The sequence below is a fragment of the Thermobia domestica genome, chromosome 13 (genome assembly GCF_964235325.1).
Source record: "Thermobia domestica chromosome 13, izTheDome1.hap1.1, whole genome shotgun sequence".
NCBI classification, from domain to species: domain Eukaryota; kingdom Metazoa; phylum Arthropoda; class Insecta; order Zygentoma; family Lepismatidae; genus Thermobia; species Thermobia domestica.
In genome coordinates, this window is record NC_137466.1 from 181,182,431 (window position 1) to 181,203,843 (window position 21,413).

At 36.1% G+C, this 21,413-nt stretch overlaps 1 protein-coding gene across 5 annotated transcripts in view; it reads right to left on the minus strand.

Annotated features, from left to right (window-relative positions):
- Positions 1-21,413, minus strand: part of LOC145668831 (uncharacterized) — a 273,421-nt gene that overhangs the window by 142,648 nt on the left and 109,360 nt on the right. Inside the window, exon 1 of one of the 5 annotated variants that reach the window (XM_081737013.1) lies at positions 20,272-20,421. The exons of the other annotated variants lie outside the window; for them this stretch is intronic. The gene's annotated coding sequence lies outside the window, so the exon portion shown is untranslated. Of the gene's footprint in view, positions 1-20,271; positions 20,422-21,413 lie in introns of those variants that run through there. 5 annotated transcript variants of the gene reach the window in all.

The following is a 21,413-nucleotide window of genomic DNA, read 5'->3' on the forward strand; positions in this document are numbered from 1 at the left end:
GGAGTTTGCAACCTGCCTGCCACGGAGGAATATAGAAAATTAGTTTGGGGGCCTATGAAATCTATAGGATGTCCTGCCTCCGGACAAAATTTTCTGAAGAAAGAAAAAAAAAACATGAAGAGGGATCATCTGTGTACTGACCATTTTGCGGTTTTATCAAAATTTGAGCTCCATTGCTGCATGTTAATACTTAGAATGTACTACGAACAAAACAGTCATTCAACCACCAATCCGCATGAAATTCAATGTTTGGTAATTTTTAGTACTATGCTTCAGTCTTTTGCTTACTTTAAAAGCTGGAAATACCAGGCGAGTCCAAACAAAATAAGTCTTAATAAGAGTGAAATTAAATATGTAGGTTAACGTCTCACAGTATGTTCTTCACAGATTAAAGGACATGAGTAGTGAATGAAAAAAGGATTGTAAACGAACTAATAAAGAAACGATAAATGTCGCTGGCCTTTTTTTTTTTTTTTTAAAGGACAGGCTGAGAAAGCCGAAGGACAGGAAGCGAAGGAGTAAGAACTATAGGTTACCCATTTTAGAAAGACCAGTTAATATTAGAGCACGACCGGATTATGGAATAAGTGATGGAATTATAAGTATGTACGGACACTGTGTTCCCCACCACAATCTCGCTTGCCTTGGGTATCGAACCTGGGTCCCGCACACTACATGTGAGCGCTCTACCACTGATCCACTGCAGTGCCCCCCCCCCAAACGTCTGAAAGAAACACTGGTTGTGGGTTATGATATATACTTTTGAGACACTGTATCGATTGCAGAAAACCGATTGTCGCTATGTATTACTATTTATTTCTATGGCGATAAATGCTGAAACCGGAAATGATACTCTGCACCACTTTTGGTTTAAATAGAGTTAATGGAGGAGATGGAACCTATTCTAGGACGCTCAATCAATTGGAGAAAACACAGCTCGATCTCTCTTATCGCTTTTCCTCTATGAAAATCATTACTGAAACCGGAAGTAATTGCACATTTTGAACCATTTCCGGGTTTGGTAGTATGTTGCGGGTAGTCATGGCATTTTGCCCTGAGGCGTGAATCATTTGTAGAAAACGCCTTCTTGCTCTTTCTCACCGCTTTCGTTCTATAGAGATAAATGTTAAAACCGGAAATGGCTACTTTGAACCACTTCCGACCTGAATCGAGGTTAGAGGTTAACCTGTCCTTGGCACGCTAAATTGATAACACATGTCGACAGGCGAACAAAGTCGTTCTATAAGACTTCCAACATATATGCACAGCAGTTTGGAAGTCTAAAAAGCAATAATCATAAATAACACTTATTGTTGAATTTTACAAAAAAGTAATTACAATTGAAAACTGTCAATAGGAACGCAAAATTATTAATTCTTGCTAACAAAGGCAGCAAAGTCATACTGAATGTAACCACGAAGTTATGCGACGCAATACTCAGTAACAAATCACCCTGAAAACACAGCTACTTAAACGAAGAAGAAAACAATATTTTTAATCAGTAATGACACTAGAAGGAGCAAGCGGTACGCCTTGCTCCCCGGTGGCTAGGTCACCCTCTCCGCCTCCGCTTTCCTGACATGCTGCATTGTAATGTACGTCAAGAATTATCCTTTTTGGTTTATTATTCATTTATAAATGTTTCAGATACAGATCTAAGTCCATTTTACATTGAAACAACATATATACAGGACCGGATCCATGATTTTCTGAGGGACGGGGATGCACCAATAACTATCAGTACATTTGAGTCAAATTTATTATTTTTTTAAAATGCCTTTAGGCATCTGTGATGTGTATGAGGAACTAACTTAAACTATTGTGTTTAGCAAAACCTCTTTCTTTTAAGCCCGAAACGGAAATATGATATGAAATTTTAGGAAAGTATTGCTATTTCCACTGCCAGTTTCTCACTTTAGATAGTGTATCTTCAGAACGGAGGGGGGAGTGCACGTGCTCCGGTGCACCCCCTAAATCCGGCCCTATATGTATCCCCCCATATATATAAATGGATGGATGTTTCACCATAACTGAAACGTCTGGAGCGATTTTAACAAACTCGGTACACTCATTACTTACTGTCTGGGTTTTATAATCATAAAAATGGCAATTTAATTAAAGGTGCATTCTATGGGGAGAGATTGTTTTAATATTTATCCCAAAAGTAGAGAATCTTCTGTGTTTTTATCATTATACTTCCATTGAAATAAATAACTTGAGGATGAAAGGAATTCAAATATTTCCCATAAACGTATTCTCCCCGTACGAAGAACGGGCATTTCAGATAGTATATATATAGCTGTTATTCCACAATTTTTTCTGCCTCTTCGTCTACCTCCACTTCCAGGAAATTAAGTCTCTTCATCCCGTCGAAATTAAAATACCGCTTATTTTACAGTAATTATGTGATATCTTCAAGTAGATAAAAGATAATTGAAATATGGAACAAGAGTGCCCTAGACAATATTATTTTGCGTGAGGTACCGTTATCACAAGTCACGTATTGGCTTCCCGTTTTCAGCTGTTTAGAAACGCGAAAATAAATGCTGATTTTCAAAATGGCTCGAAATCGAAGGCAGATAAGTGAGTCGTGATAACGGTATCTCATGTAAAATAATATTGTCTAGGGCGCTCTTGTTCCACATTTCGTTTATCTTTTATCTATTTGAAGATATCACATAATTACTATAATATTAGCGGTATTTTAATTTCGCCGGGATGAAGACTCTTAAGGGTGGCGTTGTCACTGTTTCTACTTGCTGTGATATGTTGATAATATAAAAAAAAGAAGAAGGGAAAGGGACAAGTACAGAACACTTTTCGGAACTGTAATACACTTCGTACATTTAAATTTGCATTAGAACAGATCTAGACACCTTATTACATTTTATTTCTCTGCTACAGCATTTAGCAGAAAGTAGTGAAGTTAAAAAGAAAGGAGAAAAAACTGTTCTCAAACATTTTCATGTGATTTGATTCAATTAGGTTTTCACTTCAGTCCTCTTACAAAGTATGTGATAAGAATGCATAAAAAGGAAATAAATGTGAATGAAAAATGCATTGAAGAATAATGTCTCACTGGTTGAAGAGTTGCTCTCTCTTTCTCCCTTTCTTCTCCAATCCTCAAATACCTTGAACGGCTGGGAACCAAGTTTCTCACAGCCATATTGCTAACAGCGTTACGCTCCGCCCACTTGACTCAGCAGATGTGCAGTGAGATGGGCACTACTGCTTTCTTTCCTATTCTTTCTGAAAGTATCTGTAATCGCCGACTACCCTTATTAAAGTCACAAAGGTCCAAAAATCGAACCCCGAATCGCCATCATATTTCTCAGTTAATAATAAAAACGCAATTCAACTTGGTTATAGCTTCTGTGATACATTGCCTATTGTGCCAAATACTCAGTGGGACCAACTACGCAATAAATTTTATACCATGGTTAGTAGGCCATTCGCCAATGCATCCAATTCATATAGCTTACAATTCATGTCAACTTGTATATATGTAATATAGGCTTGATCGAGTGGTCGAAATCATTCCCAACTTTCGATGCCTGACACTGATATTACATCTCGATTACGGCAACATTATTTTTTAGGTACCTTCTGCATGGGTCGAAATTTTTAGCAAGGCCCGTGAATTTATAATGTGAAGCCCGACCCGAGTCCGAAATGTGTTTTAGCTTTTAAGCTCGAGTCCATGTGATAAGCCCGAACTACAGAAAATTAATACTTAACACAAAATTGTATTTTTATGTACAGCAATTGGAGGTTTAATTATGCAGTTGTGCTTTAAAATTTTTTCAGAAAGAATGGTCTAATAAATTTTGTTGTACAGTAAAGGACACTTCTGGATGGTACAGTCATATGGAAATTTACGGCAAAAGTGTATCATCCAGAAGTGACCCTTACTGTATAGTACATTTACAAAGTTAGACCCGAAAAGGCCCGAGAAAAATGGTTGTGTATTTAAAAACTTACGGCCCAAGCCCGGCCCGAAGTGATCTGTGCTTTGTAGGCCCGAATCCGGCCCACGGGCCGGGCCGGGCCTAAGCCGGTGGGCTCTGCCCGAGCTCGTGCAGACCTCTATCGTGTGATCATAACCTTTTGTAAAGGTACGTACAGTTTAACAAACCGGAAAGTTCATTGCCAGAGAAAGAACAGTTCGACTTTAGACCCCATTCATGCTAATCCAGTCCAATCAGGCTTTCGCAACTTCCGAAAAATTCTGTTCTATACATATCCTTCGAACTTCGGGTCTATACAAAGGTCTCTTTCCCCAATTGGGGCCGCGGTGGCTCACTGGTAGAGCGTTCACCTCTGGTGCGAGAGGTCGTTGGTTCGATCCTAGCTCGTGCTAAGTGAAACTGTGATGGCAAACACCGTGTACGTGGATTTTCTCGTGAAACTCCCGTTTCCTCCCACTTTCTTCATTCCACCATTTCATTCATCATCAGAGTATTTAGCCTAGTTGGAATAATCGTGGGTCGTAGATTTCATTTCTTCCCCAATTGGCATAGTCAATTAATATAATGTAGTGTTGCCCGCAGACAAAACGAGGGTTTATGGTTGTCTTTTCTCGTAAATTATAGTTTCGTCTGGTCTCGATTCTCCGAGAAATTGTTATCGCATCGCATACTAAATTTATATACTTAAATTTTGGAATGAATTTTGGCCGATATTAAACCAAACAATAGATCTCATTGGTAGTATTACCATATTACCCGATTTTAGCTGGTACCACCCGATTTTCAAGTCATATATTTGTCCCCCGCTTAATTATCTCTTAATCACGAAAAAAACACCCGCTTTTGAGGATGGGGGGTTGGAGAAAAATCTAAGACAACTTTGTTAATAAAGTGTTGTTATATTTAACGTTATATTCACTATATCTCTGTGTCAATCTCAATCGCAATTGACTTAAATTTAGACTCAGGCTGTGAGCTATTTGTCCAGCGCGCGTGCGCAGAGCCGTTTGCTAATAAGCGATTTTCTGTATGCAGTTCGTGTGTTTTTCAATGAAATGTACTGGAGGTTCTATAATGAATATTAGTTTATGGACGTTGTGACAAACATACTTGCATTATTCATGACTTCATAAACTACGAGAATGTTTAGATTCATTATTTAGTTTTTTTTTTTTTTTTTTTTTTTTTTAATGTTTATGCTGCATTTCATATATTGTGAAACCATGATAATTCTGTATGTTTGTACGATTTCAAGTACCTAGGTAGCAATCTTTAAAAATGATTAGAAATTTTATAAGAGAGGGACTAAAACTTCTAAATATATTTTACCTGTCTAATGATAAAAATTTAGAGTTTTTTGTTTCTTATACAGAAAACTATATGAAAAATATATGCCATATATATATGAGGGGGGAACTTGCCTTACAGATATCCTTACAATTGCAGATATCTTACTGTAATAGTTTACAATTCGAGACTTTAATTTGTTGAACTTAATAAGGCATTAAAGGCAAAAACTAAATGAAGGGTAAGGGGAAAAAACAAGGAATGTCACAAAAATGCATTTTCGAGAAAACGGCGTTTTAATATTAAAAACTGTGTATACAGAATAGGGTTATGAAATCTTTTGCCACTTTTTACATCAACATTTCTACATCTACGCATGCATGCCATAGACAGTCAAATAGTACCAAGAGTCTCCAACAGATAGGACAAAGCACCCGAAAAAACACAAACATGGACATTCCTTGTTTTTTCCCCGTACCCTTCAAATATTTGCTTTAGTTTAGTTTCGTTAGAAAAGTACATTGGAATTGTCACTTAACAAAGAAATAAGTATTAAAAAAAAAAAAAGAGAGAGAGAGAGAGAGAGAGAGAGAGAGAGAGAAAATGGTCCGAAGGATCCCAGGCCAATATTTGTAATACACAAGTTCATATCAGTATTTACGATTTAGAATCCCCGCGTTTCTAATTTTAAAATGTGGCAACCCTACCATTGGGAATCCTGAACAATGAACATTTCATGTCTCACAAAACACGGATAGTTTATAGGGACGTTATCATTAAACGTTTAAAAAGAAAGAAAGAAAAAAAGAGAAAGGGTGAATTCAATTCTTTGTTCCTTGCTTATTTCAAAACCCAAACAATAAGGATGATAACGAAGTCTTTTTTTTTTCCTTAAAGTTATCGTGGAAAATTGTTTTATCATCACATTATGTATCGAGAAACTGATGAACTCACTTAATCTTGACTGGTTTCAACCCCTCTTTCCCCCCAAGAGTAGCTCTAAGACACAGAATGCGCACACAAGTTTGATTAACATCGAATGAACCTTAGGAAAGTTATTGCGGAACAGACACACACACACACAATCACATGTTCTGTTGAACAGTGGAAGCTCGCTAACGCTCGTCTCAACGATACGAAACAAAGATGTCTCAAGTATACTCAACAGGAATACAGATTACTTGAAAACTGAACTAACGTTTCAACTTAATGTGCATTTTTTTTAACCTTCTGCGCTCGAGGTTTGCTGCTCAGTAGTACCACACACTATGTGCGACACAGACTGGCACTTCACACCAGTGGAGTGTCACCCAGAAATTCGGCCATCTTGACGAAGTGCCATCGTGGAAGTATGCTCACCCAGAGTTTTCTCCTGCACGCTCACTCCTGGCTTAAAAGCGAATACACGAAAAGAAAAACATTGCTTTGCTGAAGTATAAACTTTGCTACAGCGACAGAATAAACGCTCCATAGTGTTTCTTTCGTTGATTTGATTGTAATTTTCTTAACACTCTGCTTAGATTAAACAACTCAATACTACAGTAACGCCCATCTCATTCCAAAACCTAAAATAAGCGTAGAACTACACGTAGTGGAAATAAAGTCTTGTTGTTGTTGTTGGTTTTTGTTTTTCCGCAGGCATTCTTTTCTCTTTCCCCACATTCTCATACCAAGAAATGCGTTATACAATCAAAACACCAGTAATGATTTTACATGAAGGGAAGATCTAAATATTAATTCAACTCAATTGTTTCACGGGGAATTCGGTCCAGTTTAAGGGGCTTTAAATAAAGACATGTTTCTAGCTTACACTTCCAAGCTTTGTATATTATTTCATTTAAATAATATCAATAGTTGAAGTTTCCAGCTTCAATATCGGAAAATGAAAATTCATACAGCGAACAAGGATATATAAAGAAGTACAACCCCTCTCCTGCAAGGCTCCCAATTTAAATAAATAAGAGTACAAAAGATGTATATATGCGGATCCAGGAATTATTTAAGGAGGAGCAACATATAACCAAGTCATTTAACCCACTTTAAACTAAAAACAAGTATCGTTAAGTTCCATTTTATCTCGAAAAATTTGGAGCTCAAAGACTCTCTATTGCAGTGGTCCCCAACCTTTGGGCTGTGAAGAGGGAGCAAAGAGGCTACCAGTTACTAATCAATTTTTTTTTGGGAGGGCGCGGTGGCTCAGTGGTAGAGCGTTCACCTCTGGTGCTTGGGGTCCCGGGTTCGATCCCAGCCCCCGCCAAGTGAACTTTGTGGTGGACAAACACCGTGTGCGTGGGTTTTCTCGGGGTTCTCCCGTTTCCTCCCACTTTCTTCATTCCACCATTTCATTCATTACTCATCATCACAGTCTCCTTTAGCCTAACCGGCATAACCGTGGGACGTAAAACTCAAAGATTTCATTTTCATCAATTTTTTTGAAAGACGACAGAACCCCCTTATCATTCGCCTGGTAGGACTACAGCATCGGATTAGAAATAGAAGCGAAAGCACGAATTAAACCGTCACACAGTACTCTTTCAATTGTATTCAATATTCTCAGGCAGTGGAAAGACAATCAGAAGTCTTACGGTATACCACTGCCCTGATATGATTAAAATGGAAAAATATTTAGTGTTGCCACGAGACGACAGAACCCTTTGAAACGAGACGAGACAGACTACTTGTCTCGTCTCGTTTTCCAGACGAGACGTCTCGTGAAATGTCTCGTCTCGTAAAACGCAAACACATTTTTTGAATTTGTTTAAAAATTTATTAACTCGGAATAAATTATTTGCTTTCGAAATGTATATCAGCATTTATTATTTCAAATTAGGACTATCCTACAAAGAACAGGGAATACCTAAAGTTATTTTTTAAAGTGATTCTTACAAACAGCTTTCATTTCCATTTTTCAATCGATTCAAGTTTAATTATTTTGTGATAATGCTCCAAATTCAAGTACAATGTTAAAGAATTCATCAAGATCAGTGTTTCAGATGATTTCAATCCTGGGGCTGGTGGGGCCATCTATGTATAAAAATCCTGTTATAGAAGTACAAGTTCTCTTAATGGCAGTTTTATCAGTAACTAACCATTCTTTCATGGTCTTTCTCGTTCCGAACAAAGACAAACGCGTCAGCCTTTTTCGGTATTGAGCTTTGAAAGAATGCTGGTTTGACAAAATTTATTTTTAATTATTATTATTGTTTTATGATGCTTTCGAACCTAAACCATTTTTGAAATCAAAGTGTTACATAGACCTCCTTATTTGTTGAAATTGCACCAGAGGTTCTGAAAAAACTACTTCAGAATAAGTGGGGAAGGCTTGCCTTTCGACTGTACCGATGGTATGGGCAAATATTCCTGTCGTAGTAATTCATTACTGGTTCAGTCGAAACTAAGCAGTCGTTGTTGGAAGATTGTTGTATTGTTATGTGTTGTGCTCTGTTAACCAAACCAAACATGCTTAAAAGTCGTAATTTTAACCAATTGGCATAACAGCTCTTTTTGTGGGCCTCACCTGCTCTAGAGTTGTCACAAGGCGAGACATTTCTTACGAGACGAGCACATCTTTTCGAGACGACACGTTTTGCACGAGACGAGACAATCTGAAGTCTTGTCACGTGGTAACACTGAAAATATCAGTTTCACAAAATACCAACCGGCAGAACACTATTTTAGGACGTCCCACAATAAAAGTTTCTTTCTTTTTTTTTTTTTTTGTCTAAATTTTATCACTTGAACACAAGCAGATATATAGCAATTAGCAACAAAACAGGGTGCGAACTCCAGTGGATGTTACGAGCAAAATATAAACCGTGTTGAGTAACCATCATTCTCCACAGCTTGAGCAGTAACACCATTGCGATATAAGAATGCCTGAAACTATTATTTGGTTATAATACGTGATCTGGCAAGGAAATGACTATACTCCAAAGGGTTACGCGAATTTTCTAGGGTTACTAGAAGTTTTCGAATGTTCCTCATACAAATAAGGAACAACACGAAAATTTAAATACAAATCCTCTCTGGGTTGTCTAGCGCATGCCTTTGATCCACGAGGTCCTAAGTTCGATTTCTCATAAAATAAACTTGAAATTTAACAGCATCATGGAAGTTCGGATTCTACCTTAAACTATAAGTCCACGTCTCATGTAGCTTCAGTACTGAAAAAAATACACTAAATACTAATTCAATCACACAATCTTATGTATAATATAAAAAAAATCAGTTCGTGAATAATACTAATATCTTGTATTGTTATACAATTATGCTTAAGAGTTATATGACGATAGAGCACGGCACAATGAAAATTCCTTATAATAAACGACACATATCTCAGTGCGTAAGCTAGTTCCTAATCATAAACATTTACGCTAACAGATGTCGCTACGTGTGCTACCACTTGTCTGATGCTAATACATGTCGCTACCTGCGGGATTGCTGTGTATAACCAAGTTATTGAATAACTACATTATAAATAAGGTATAGAGTTTGGAGTGGGAGGTGCAAACCCAAAATAAATAAATAAATAGTTCTTAAATGTAAACAATCAGAATTTTTAATTAAGGATTATTTTAACCTATCGGACCGGGCGGAACAACTAGGTGAACCAATAAATAATAATCATTATCATGGATTCATGTGAATATATTAAATTACTAAATAAATAACTCATCAGCAATCAAACTCAAGCCACCTGACGACCATTACTAAGTAGAATGTTGACACCGTTATAAAGGATTAACTATTTTCAGTCGTTACCAGCAAGCATTAAGGAGACTGACCTGTCCTCTTCTAAAACAATGTCATCCCTAGTCTTCACCACCGAAAAAGTAGATTTGGTTTCTGTGCAAACTAAGGCAAGATTATCGAGAAATGTTTTCAACATTCAATACCTGAGATGAACGCCCTACCACTGGGCTACTGTCTCTCTTCTCTTGGGTTGGTATCACATACCGCAGTAGCAAATTGTGGTCTTATTTCCCCTTCGGTAACCACATGTATCACATACAGTCATTAGCAAAATGTATTTCCACACTCTATACGTTCTTTTCATAGTAAGTTCGGAAATAATTAACCAACCAGAACATGATTTTCAGTATTGAACAAAGAATTACCGTCTCTGTCAAAGGAATCCTAATTAAAATTAGTAGACTCTGAAACAAACAGGAGGTGTATACATGTAGTGAAGCCAATATAGAATTGTTACTGGTAACTTTTAAGGAGTGCATTTCATCAAAATATCTGAGTGTCCGTCATCTCAAGAACTATTCATGTATCACCAGCGATTTTGTCCAAGATATAGAGGATCAGAAGTTAGAAATTGATTTCGTTGGTTGACATCCATTCAGGTAATCTCAAGATATGAACAACCAAATAAAACCAGTTCCATACGTATTCCTATAGGAGTAATTATAGATATCACCCTTGCTTGACAGACTACCCGCAGTGCTACTGACATTAGCGGGTCAGTATAATACTCAGGATACAAAATACTAATTATCCGTTGAAAACAATGCTAAAATAGAACTAGATGACTTTCTATTCGACAAATCTGAACACTTAAATATTTTCTATTTTCAATTTTCATTCATCTTAAAGTATACTTTATTTAATAAGGTAAAATTACATATTTAGGCCTACTACATACCATGTAATTACATATTTAATTACATGGTAAAATTTACCTTGTTAAGAATTTCAGTTTACGAAAAAGCAAATTAGGTCCATTCACCTGTCCATTACACTGTGACAAAGCTATTTGTTTTTAGTTATGCTGCCTCTACATCTCGACTAAGTGTGAACTTTCTGCAATGTTATAAATGTGACCTAACCATTAAGGCTGGGAAATTTGCAGATCATTTTATAGATTTGCCCGCGATTCTAGTTTATATTATTATTATTATTCATGATTACAATTATTTTACGCCCTACTATTTAACAACAAATACTATTTCTGGGATTTCTTCCAATTCAGATAAACATCCAGCCAGGTACGCTGACATGTCACACATTATTATCACAGAAATACGCGGAAAGACGAACGCTACTAGGAAATAATAATAATAATAATAATAATAATAATAATAATAATAATAATAATAATAATAATAATAATAATAATAATAATAATGCGGAGACACCGAACAATTATTTTATATACAGTCATGTTAGAATTTCCCGGTGTGCTCTGAATCAACACCTGGTGACGCCTGTAAATAGCGTTAATTACAGTATACTGCCATATCTGGTATAAGAGCTCAGTAAATACGCAACAACTCTTAACGCCAAAACACATCATTTTTCTTAACAGAAGTTATTGAGTAAGGTTTAGGGGATGAGTAGGGCGTTGGCCTCCATAATCGATTTGTTCTGATGCAGTTCACTGGATAGCTATCCAAGAGTCCGGAGAGCTGCCTTCCCCCCCAAAAAAAATTTACATCACGAATAACATGAAAATCGACTTAATCTCAAAACCCGCGAATTCATTACACATTGAGCGTGTTGAAATGCGTAGAAAGCAAAGAAGATATTACGTTTATCTCATAAACAAGATGAAATTCAAGGAACAAGAATATATAAGCAGAAACAACAAATGAATGTCGGAAAGGTAACCTAAAATTAGCTTCTCTTGTTCCATGTTCTTATTCTATTATCCATGTTCTTGTTCTTATCCTATTCTATTCAGGAAATTTGATGCATACTGATCACAATTATATATATATATATATATATATATATATATATATATATATATATATATATATATATATATATATATATATATATATATATATATATATATATATATATATATATGGGATATTCACATTATCCCTGAAAGAGGCAACCAAACGATTCTTAAAAATCTCAAACAACAAAAGTAAAACCAACTAATCAAAAGATATCTCCGCGTGAGCAGGAACGCTTGGTGAAAAAGGATATTGATTCAATCTCAAGTCATATGAGTTTGTGTTGGAAAATAATGTGTCCATAGATTTCCTCAAGATGTTCTCGTTTCCTCTGTTTTTCCACCACCACTCACTCACTTGCACCTATAGTCTCTTCCTTTACCCTTCAGGGTTTAACCGTCACACAGGAAACTGAAGATTTCATTTGATTTCCGTTAAAAGTGAAAGTGTGCATGTAGATTTTTAGATGTATTATCTTCAATTTCCTTCACCTTCTTGTTCACCTCAACCATACGTTGGTGGCCAACATGGAAATTTTAAAACTTTTCTCTCGCTTGGGAGAGCTGTCTTATACTTTGATAAGGCCTCTTTTTCGTAACTGCATCTAGATATTCTATCCTTGCTCTTCCTCTTCTTGGTTTTCCTTCTGCCTTTCCCTCTATCAGCAAGTTCAAAAGATTAAGTTCTTTAAAAACAATTAAATAAATAAACTATTATAATGATTATGATTTTCGATGACAAAATACTACGTAAAAGCATCTTGAGTTTTAAAATAAAGTGAAATGAAATCTTCAGTTTAGGTCCTATACGATTATACGCTGTAGACTAAGGGAGATACATTATTAACAACAGTGAATGATTATGAATTAACTGGTGGATGATAGTGTGGGAGAAAACGGAAGAATCCCGAAAAAACTCGAACAAACAAACTACATGATCTGGGATAGAGCCAGGAACCTCTCACACTGAGCCACCTGGGTAAACTAACATGAAGTTCCGCGTTAAGTATCTTCTTTATATTCGCCTGTTCGTTCGTCTCTTGTGCACAAGTATTCTTATTAAAACTTAGTTTCAGAAACCCCTGAATCTGCCTCATAGCTAGTACCCCATGGAGCCTTTACTCAAGTTGTTTCTGATTCACTAACTTTCACGTCCATATTGTAGGAGATCGAAACAATGTGAGGTGAAAGATGTAAAGATATGATATACAAATACGTCGAAAAACAAACGAATAATTGCAGGCAGTTTGTCCCTGTATAACACTCAAGTTAAGATTGAATTCGGTGCAGTTGGTGGGTGCACAGACTACAATGAAATATCAATCTTCACAGTATACCCTGTTCTCCTCCACATTATTTCGCCTTTAAGAGACGTGGATTATAGGAGTAGGCCACCGTTCCCCGTCATTATTTCTTATTTATAGAATTAAAGGTAAGATGTAGGCCTAACTAATTACAAGAATCGATGTTTAAATTAGTTGAATATGTGAGAGAATCCTTACTAATATATAAAGGACTGAGAGTATATATCAAATTTTTGTATAGAAAGCAGTCACCTTGTACACAGATAAATGTTCACCAGATCTAACCACGTATGATGTCATTTTTTCTTCGATTTATGACTCGAAAAGGGATTAGGGAGTCAAAATCTAAACTAGACACTGTGTACGTACAGTGAAGTATATTGCCTGTGAGATAAGGAACCCAATTCTTTTTTCCTTTGTTACAGGTTGCAGGCCCGTGAATGAATAGGGGTAATGGGGAAAGCGTTGCTTGTGTTGTTATATATTTCACGCAAACATTATTCTTTCCGTCCGAAGAACGAGCAAACAAATGGTTAAGTGGTAAGTTTACGATATGGGTATGATATACTAGGTAAATGATAGTACTAAAGCCCGTGACAAACATCTTGGCATTTCAGTTAAACGAATAAAACGCAAGCTCTGGCGTGACGTTGTCAAAGTGGTAAAGCGGTGTGGGCTATGGGTAAGCAGACAAACTACAGCGCGATGAGGTGATAGGGGATAGACGTGGATGTGTGCAAAATAAACGTGGCAATACCGCTGCCATCTCATTTGCTAACAGCATTGAACTTGGAGCGCTGCCTTCAAATGCCAAGATGTTTGTCACGTCGTTTAGTACGAAGTTTGATTGAATTTATGATTAGTTGTGGTCTTCAAAAATTATATATAGCTCGACTGGAAGTTATCCTGTATACACTATATTTACTATAGTATATACTATATTTAGACCCTGAATTACGCATCTATCAAACATTCTTTTCTATATAAAATGCAATTCTATACTTATCACATAAACTCAATCAATCTAGAGATATTTTGAAAAATGATCTCCTTCAGGTATATATACGGTGGATGGTGCGTAAAATTATGTTTTTACGGATTTTAATTTCTTCTTTATTAATCGCAACGAAAAAAAAAATTCCATGTAGTAGTAATATGAATTTCCAGCTAGATCTATTTAAACCGATCTCGTTTTTGTTGCTGCTACGTCTAAGTCGGAGTGTCCTCGATTAGATTTGATTTGATTTTCAGTTTCCTGTCCCTTCCAGCAACGAGCACCTACAGCTTAACACAATATCCAAACCACATGAACTTCTGCAAGAATCGAACCCGGTTCTTCCACGCCAAAGGCGGGAACGCTAACCGCTTAGCCACGAGGGACCTCGGGAATGCATACGAGACGATAGGAGAGAGATATCGCCACGTATTTTCAGCCTGTCGCCACGTATTTTGAGTTATTAACATTCACTATTTATTTACGAACCTTGGAGAAGAAAACAGCAATATTCATGCCTTTTTTGCACTTACTCTACACTCTCCTGATTGAGCCTACATTATATCCCCAAGCAAATATGCAGTTCAATCCATTCAAATGGCAATCCTCTGTGGCACTCCTCTTAGATATTTTGAAATATTTAATCACATACTTTAAGCAGTGGTTCCCAAAAGGTGTGTCACGCAGCCCCATGGATGTATCGCGCTTATCTATCTATTTATATATAGTGCCGTGTAGGAGAACTATGTAAGCCTAGATTGTATACAACATAATCTATTTTTATCCTAAGTCTTTATAATAAGATAAAGTCACTTTTGAGGTCCTTGAGCACTAGGTACAGTGAGATGTTAGTAAAAAAAATTGGGAATCGATTTTTGACGCGGATTAAAAAAAACAAGTCCTAAGATACGGAGTTTCCTTCCTGGAACCGTTATAGTAAATTCCGAAAGTATCACACCACTTTCTTCCTATTCCCATCTTACGACTTGTTCAAGTGCCAGCATGTACATACTTTTATCAGGCATTTCAAATTCTTCTAAAATATTACACTGCATTTCACTTTAAAAAATCATAAGCTTCCTCAAGATCCACACAAAGATGGTAAACCGTACCGCTGGACTCCTACTTTCTCTCTAGTGTATGTATGATGAAGAATCTGAAATTTATGTTGTTGGTAGTAGAAGCATCACAGATCAATATAATCAACTTTAAATTTCAAGATATCGGGACAAAATCTGATAACTAGTCCATTAATCTGTGCTGGAAATTTTCCCATACATTATTTTAATGTTTTGACTCCGCTAATTTCTTCTACAAGATTAAAAATAAGTGTCACGAACAAAGTTCGATTATCTTCCGCCACGCTGTAGCAAACAACTGCCACGTGTCAGCATCAGTTACAAGATTGATGTCTTAATGGGACATCAAGTCAGATATGTCTCGATCACGATTGACTACACTAACCAGAATAACGACACAAGAATCGACTACTACGGTAATATAAAATATCAAGCGTACAATAAATAAATAAATAAATAAATAAAAACATAAAACTGTCAATTACTATTTAACCTTTTAACTGGTTATGAGGTAGTACTATGTCAAGGCATTCACCTGAGAGAACACTTTCCCAGAAAACTGCGCCAGTTAAAGGGTTAAAACAGACTAGTTTCGTTTCACACTGCGAAACTACGGTGAAAATCATTACGGTTAAAAATTATAAACAGAAGTGATTGAGTTTGAGTTTCAACAGACGGATAAGAGAGGGGATGGAACTTTATTAAATATATCAAAAAATAACTTATCGTTATCCTTACCACCTTGGATCTAAGAAAACATCACATTACAGCCAGAGGAGAGATATTTCTACAACATCCTGCTTTTCCGAAACCGGACGTTGAAGTTAATTTCTACCACTTCCGGTTTCAGTACAGAGATATGAACAGAGATGAAATCTGTTCCTGGACCGCTCAAGCAATTTTAAAAAGAAATGTTTCTCGCTTTCTCTTAACTATACTTCCTCCATGACGATCAATACTGAAATTGAAAATTAGAATTCTGCGATTTCCGGCTATAAGAGGAGAATAAGAGCCGCTATTAAAAATATTCTTGGGCCACTAAATTAATATCAGAGAATAGTTTCTCGTTATCTATTCCAGTTTAATAAGAATCAATACTGAAAACGGAAGTTGTAGTGAATTTCAACCACTTCCGGTTTTAACATAGTAATAAGGACAGAGACTGGTCTATTTTTGGACCTACATCCATAATATAAAAAATTTCACTATATTTCACAATTTTTCCCCTTTCAGTTTGTTCATAAACCTAGTACCTAAACGAAATAAGCAAGATTTAGAAATATCACATTTATACAAGGTATAACAAACTGAACATTTCATACAAAGCACAGGGAAATTTCAGTAATCATGTATGAAAAAACAAGTCCCTCTGCTTCAAGGAAAGTACTTCCCCATATGAACTAATGAAACTTTTTTTTTTTTTTAATTACACCGGTATTAAATTGACTTAATTCCATAGTAATGCCCATATCAATCTGAATATTATGCCAGAAAGCCTGTTCTAGCCACTAACCCTTGCGTAGCTAAGTGGAGGCTACTAATCCAGCAGAGCAGGGTAGGATGACCGATTCACTTCCCCTGTGGTTCAAGTGACCAGTTCGCTCTTTCTTGTGGTTCACGAAGTTACCAGGAAAACAGGAATTAAGAGCTGAAATGCAGCGCTAAATTGACACCCAGGAATTGGAAAGACGCATACACAAGAAATGTGTATGGCTTCATAAAATGGTCATAAATTCTTAAAATTATAGTAAAACTACTTGTACGGTTTTCTTTACACGGTAAAAGCATAAACTGTACCTGACAAAAAAAAAAAAAAAAAAAAAAAAAAAAAATCATTCGCTGAAACTATTATTTTTTAACTTTTAAAACGAGTAGAACTTTTTTTAATCGTATACCTTACATATTATCGAAAATTGAGAAAGCAAGCTCGCGTCTAGTATTTACTAAATGTTAATAGATTAATAATTCTTGGTCTTTCCCGTAACCCACGAACCCGTGGATGCAACTTATGACCTCAAAATCGTGAAGCCTTGATATACATGCATAATATGAAAGATCTTGAAAACAAGTAGGCCTACTATTAGTTCATTTAGTAGAAAAATATCATTAAGACTTTAAAAATCGTCACCATGTTCCTAGTTACTATATTCTTTAAGAACAACCACAAAGAATGGTGAAGCTAATATCAAAAACAATATGGTTGCGTGATATATAATCAACGAATCGGCTCTCAACGCCATTATAACTAGTTTCCTAGACATTTTGTGAAATGCAAGTAACTCCATAAACCACCTCACAATGCTAAGAAATCGAACAAGGCCTGTTAGGGGCACCGAAGAATTTGGGAGAAGGAATAATTCGCATTCAACTTGTATCTTTGGTTGTTTTTTTTTTTTTTAATCAGAATCATCTAAACTATTCGTTTCCAACGCGGGGGGGGGGGGGCGTGAAGAGTGATCACGGGAGTGCAAGCTACTGAAAGAATAAACCGGAATCATGAAGCATTACTTGTGATGACCATTTACAATTTAGCTTCAGCGACATTTTGTCTTTGCCATGGGTAGGAAGCAGAGAGCGTAGGGAGGTGAACAGATACATAAGGTTGAGAACCGCTGAACTAAAACAACTGGAAGTTTCAGGATCTCGCTATGGGCCTGAATCGAACCCGGAACCACGTTTATCAACATCGTGCTTAATAACGATCTGGATATATAGGAAAATTACAATTTGTTTCTTTATTATTATTATTATTATTATTATTATTATTATTATTATTATTATTATATACGTTTTTCACGATTTTCTCTTCAGAATGCAGTGACTAAACGATTTTTTTGTGTTATGAGGGGAAACCGAAGTGGAACGTACTGTTCTCTCTCTACTAAAATTGAAACATTTTAGAAAGTCGAAAATTTTCCAGACAAAAATACCACTGGAATAAGCTTTGTTTTAATTTATTTTTAAAAGCTGGTTTTATTTGGGCCTCTCATCTCTATCTGAAAGTGAACTGAAGTTTATTTTCTTGCTTGGTAACAATGAGAATAAAATCAAGCCGGGCATCATCACAATATAATAATAATAATAATAATAATAATAATAATAATAATAATAATAATAATAATAATAATAATAATAATAATAATAATAATAATAATAATAATATGGAATGTTTCTATAATAGGAGCAAGTAGTGACTGACTCAATGAAACATTCAAGGTCAAAACATGTCTTCTATTCCTGCGTAAATTTTACTTGTCTTGATGAACGCAGGAAGAGGGGGGCACCTTTTGATATCTTCGTGGGGGAGGCATGCAATGCTCTTGCCTGCATTATATGAGAATTCTTGAAAAAATAGAACATTTACTATTATTTTGTAAGCATTCAATTACATTTTTCCTAAACTGTTATGAAGTTTGTTATTGAAAGTAAATAATAATATTAAAAAAAAAAAAAAAAAGTGGTGTGCAAGTTCACAAGCCGACTAATAAATTTCATAAACTCCAGGGAAAAAAATACATGAACTCACTCACACATATTTATCCTCCTCTTCTTGTACCGCAACTACGCCCCTGAACACTTTGCAAACAAAAGTTTTTTGGAATCCCATAATATTTGTGTAATGAGAACGGTTCTGCGCTCGATACCAGACCATGCTCCCTTCGAGGTAACAGTGAGAGCACCACAGGGGAATGGAAATAGAGCCTTCCAAGGTCACTTCAGTTTCCGCCCACATATTAATAACGCCATTCATTCTTACTTTGCAGACCTTGAGTTCTGCAGTTAGTTACTAGTCGTCTCGGGTTCGATTCCATCCTCTTCCTTTATTAATGATAACATCTTATTATGTTGAAACAAACATGGTAGCTTTGATCATGCAATTCCTTTTTCGAAAAAAAAAAAAAAAACATCGTCTAATACTAAAAACTACCTTCTCCAAGTTGCCGGTTGCACTTCAATTTTTAAAAAATACATTAATCAAACGTAGTACGGAAGTTCTATAGACAATAATATTCTGATTTTCCTAATACAATGTTCTTTTCTCTTTTTTTCCAGATATTGATAAATATTAAGTCCGATTAGTATTATTTTCTAAATTCGTCTTTTAGTAACAACAAAGTGCCCTAGAATTAACAAAATATATAAATATTTTCGAAATATTCATCGATTTTGAAAATATTTTTAACATACAAAATTTCAGTGTGTTTACTGAGTTTCTGATTAGTTGAATCCTGGTTAAGTCCTATGCTGCTGAAACACGAATGGAGATTGAATTTATCCTAATCTCTGCAATATTTTCCCAGTATTCAACATTGCTTTGCAGTTACAATTGAAGAGCTGACTGAAAAATTGATAGATTTCAGTATAGTATTAATTAATGTTATCAACCTATACCGATTGATATTATTAAGTGGCATTCCCGCTTTGGAAAAGGAAGGGAGAAAAACTATCTATAATGACGCATATACTGATGGGCTGCAACCTATTACGCGTCTGAAAGCAAAGTCCGACTCCACGCAGCTGGTAAACAGCACTAAGCCCCGAGAATCTTTTCTGTCTTGCTCACTTGTTGCATAGTGTTTTTTTCTACACGGGAATAGTGTTCCAGACAAATAACGTTGAAATGCCCGAGAGAAGTGGTTAACTTATGCTCCTATCTGCTGCTATTCTTTCCGTACTTCTATTAGTTCAGAATTAATTTACTTCTCTAAATGCTCCTCCAAATACTTCGCTTGCATTACGCTTCTGTGCCAGTTTACTCGATGGAAATCACTTTTCTCGTTACAACTGGCTGAGTTTCTCCTAATCCCCTTAAAAACGAAATCTTATGCAACCCGCAAAGCAATTGACGACAACTGGAAACAATTTTTCTCCCCCGTAATAAACTGTAGAAACACATGTAAGAAACAAAATGTCTACTTGGTTACCATTCCCCTCACCTTTTACTTACCTCCAACGGATGGCCAAGTGGCTATCGACTTACAAAATGCTTTTACAACGAAAATGAGAAACTGAAACAGGAAACAACAAAGCAAAATGGAGGCTCTCAACCACAAGTTCCTTCTGAGGCTGCTCTGCCAACAAGGTCACTGAGCTAAACGTGGTGATAACATGAAGCAGCTTCACTCGGTACGGCGCGGTTCAGCACGCTCAGCTCGGAACGGACACGGGATATGGAGGTATACAGGCGAGAAAGAGACCCTCTCGACCTGCAAGCTTCACAGTGTTGACTACCAGTTATAAAAAACACCATTTCCCCCCTTTTTTTTCACATACTAAACTACACATGCTAAAAGGAAGAGAAAAAGAACAAATGTAATTTCGAATGGTTTCCGATATACTGTACATCTCATTGCCTAACAAATTTATTTCGTTTACAAATGTCCATACTTCCTCGGACTTAACAATTGACACGTTGACTGCGTAACGCAGACTAAAATCTTTACACTTTTGACAAACTGATAAAAGAAATATCGTCCTCATTTCAGCCGGAACCTCCTTTCATATACGTTTTAACACTACAAACAACTTCATTGAGGAAATTATTGATTTGGTTTTGTCGTAACATACATTAGGATAGTAATTCCTCGCAACTAGGTCACGCAATATCATTGAACACAACAACAAATAATCCTATCTGAACGAAAATTATAGAGAAGGAATTTTGGACTAAGAACATTAATACATGGAACACGACTGAAATTATATGATAAGAGATTTTTCATTTGTGTGTTTGTCTTAGCATTAGTTTCCAATCCGGGTAACATTCGTATGTTGAAGATTCCATTTCATAATCTGCTTCCTAATTTGGACCAAATTGCTGGATTCGAACCAAAAAGACTCCTACTAGAAATCAAACTCGGTATTTCTCTTCAAAAAATGCACGCATTAGCTACTCAACTAATGGGGAACATGCCTTCTCTATCATATTTTACAAGTATTGTATGGAATATCAGTATACACATTTACAAATATTCAGTTTTAAAAAACTGCAATGTTCATTAGCATTCGAGTTTCCTGACTATCTAAGCTGAAACATATTTGGCGGTACAATAATGGTAATTATATAGTGTGTTGTGCATTTTCTCGCTT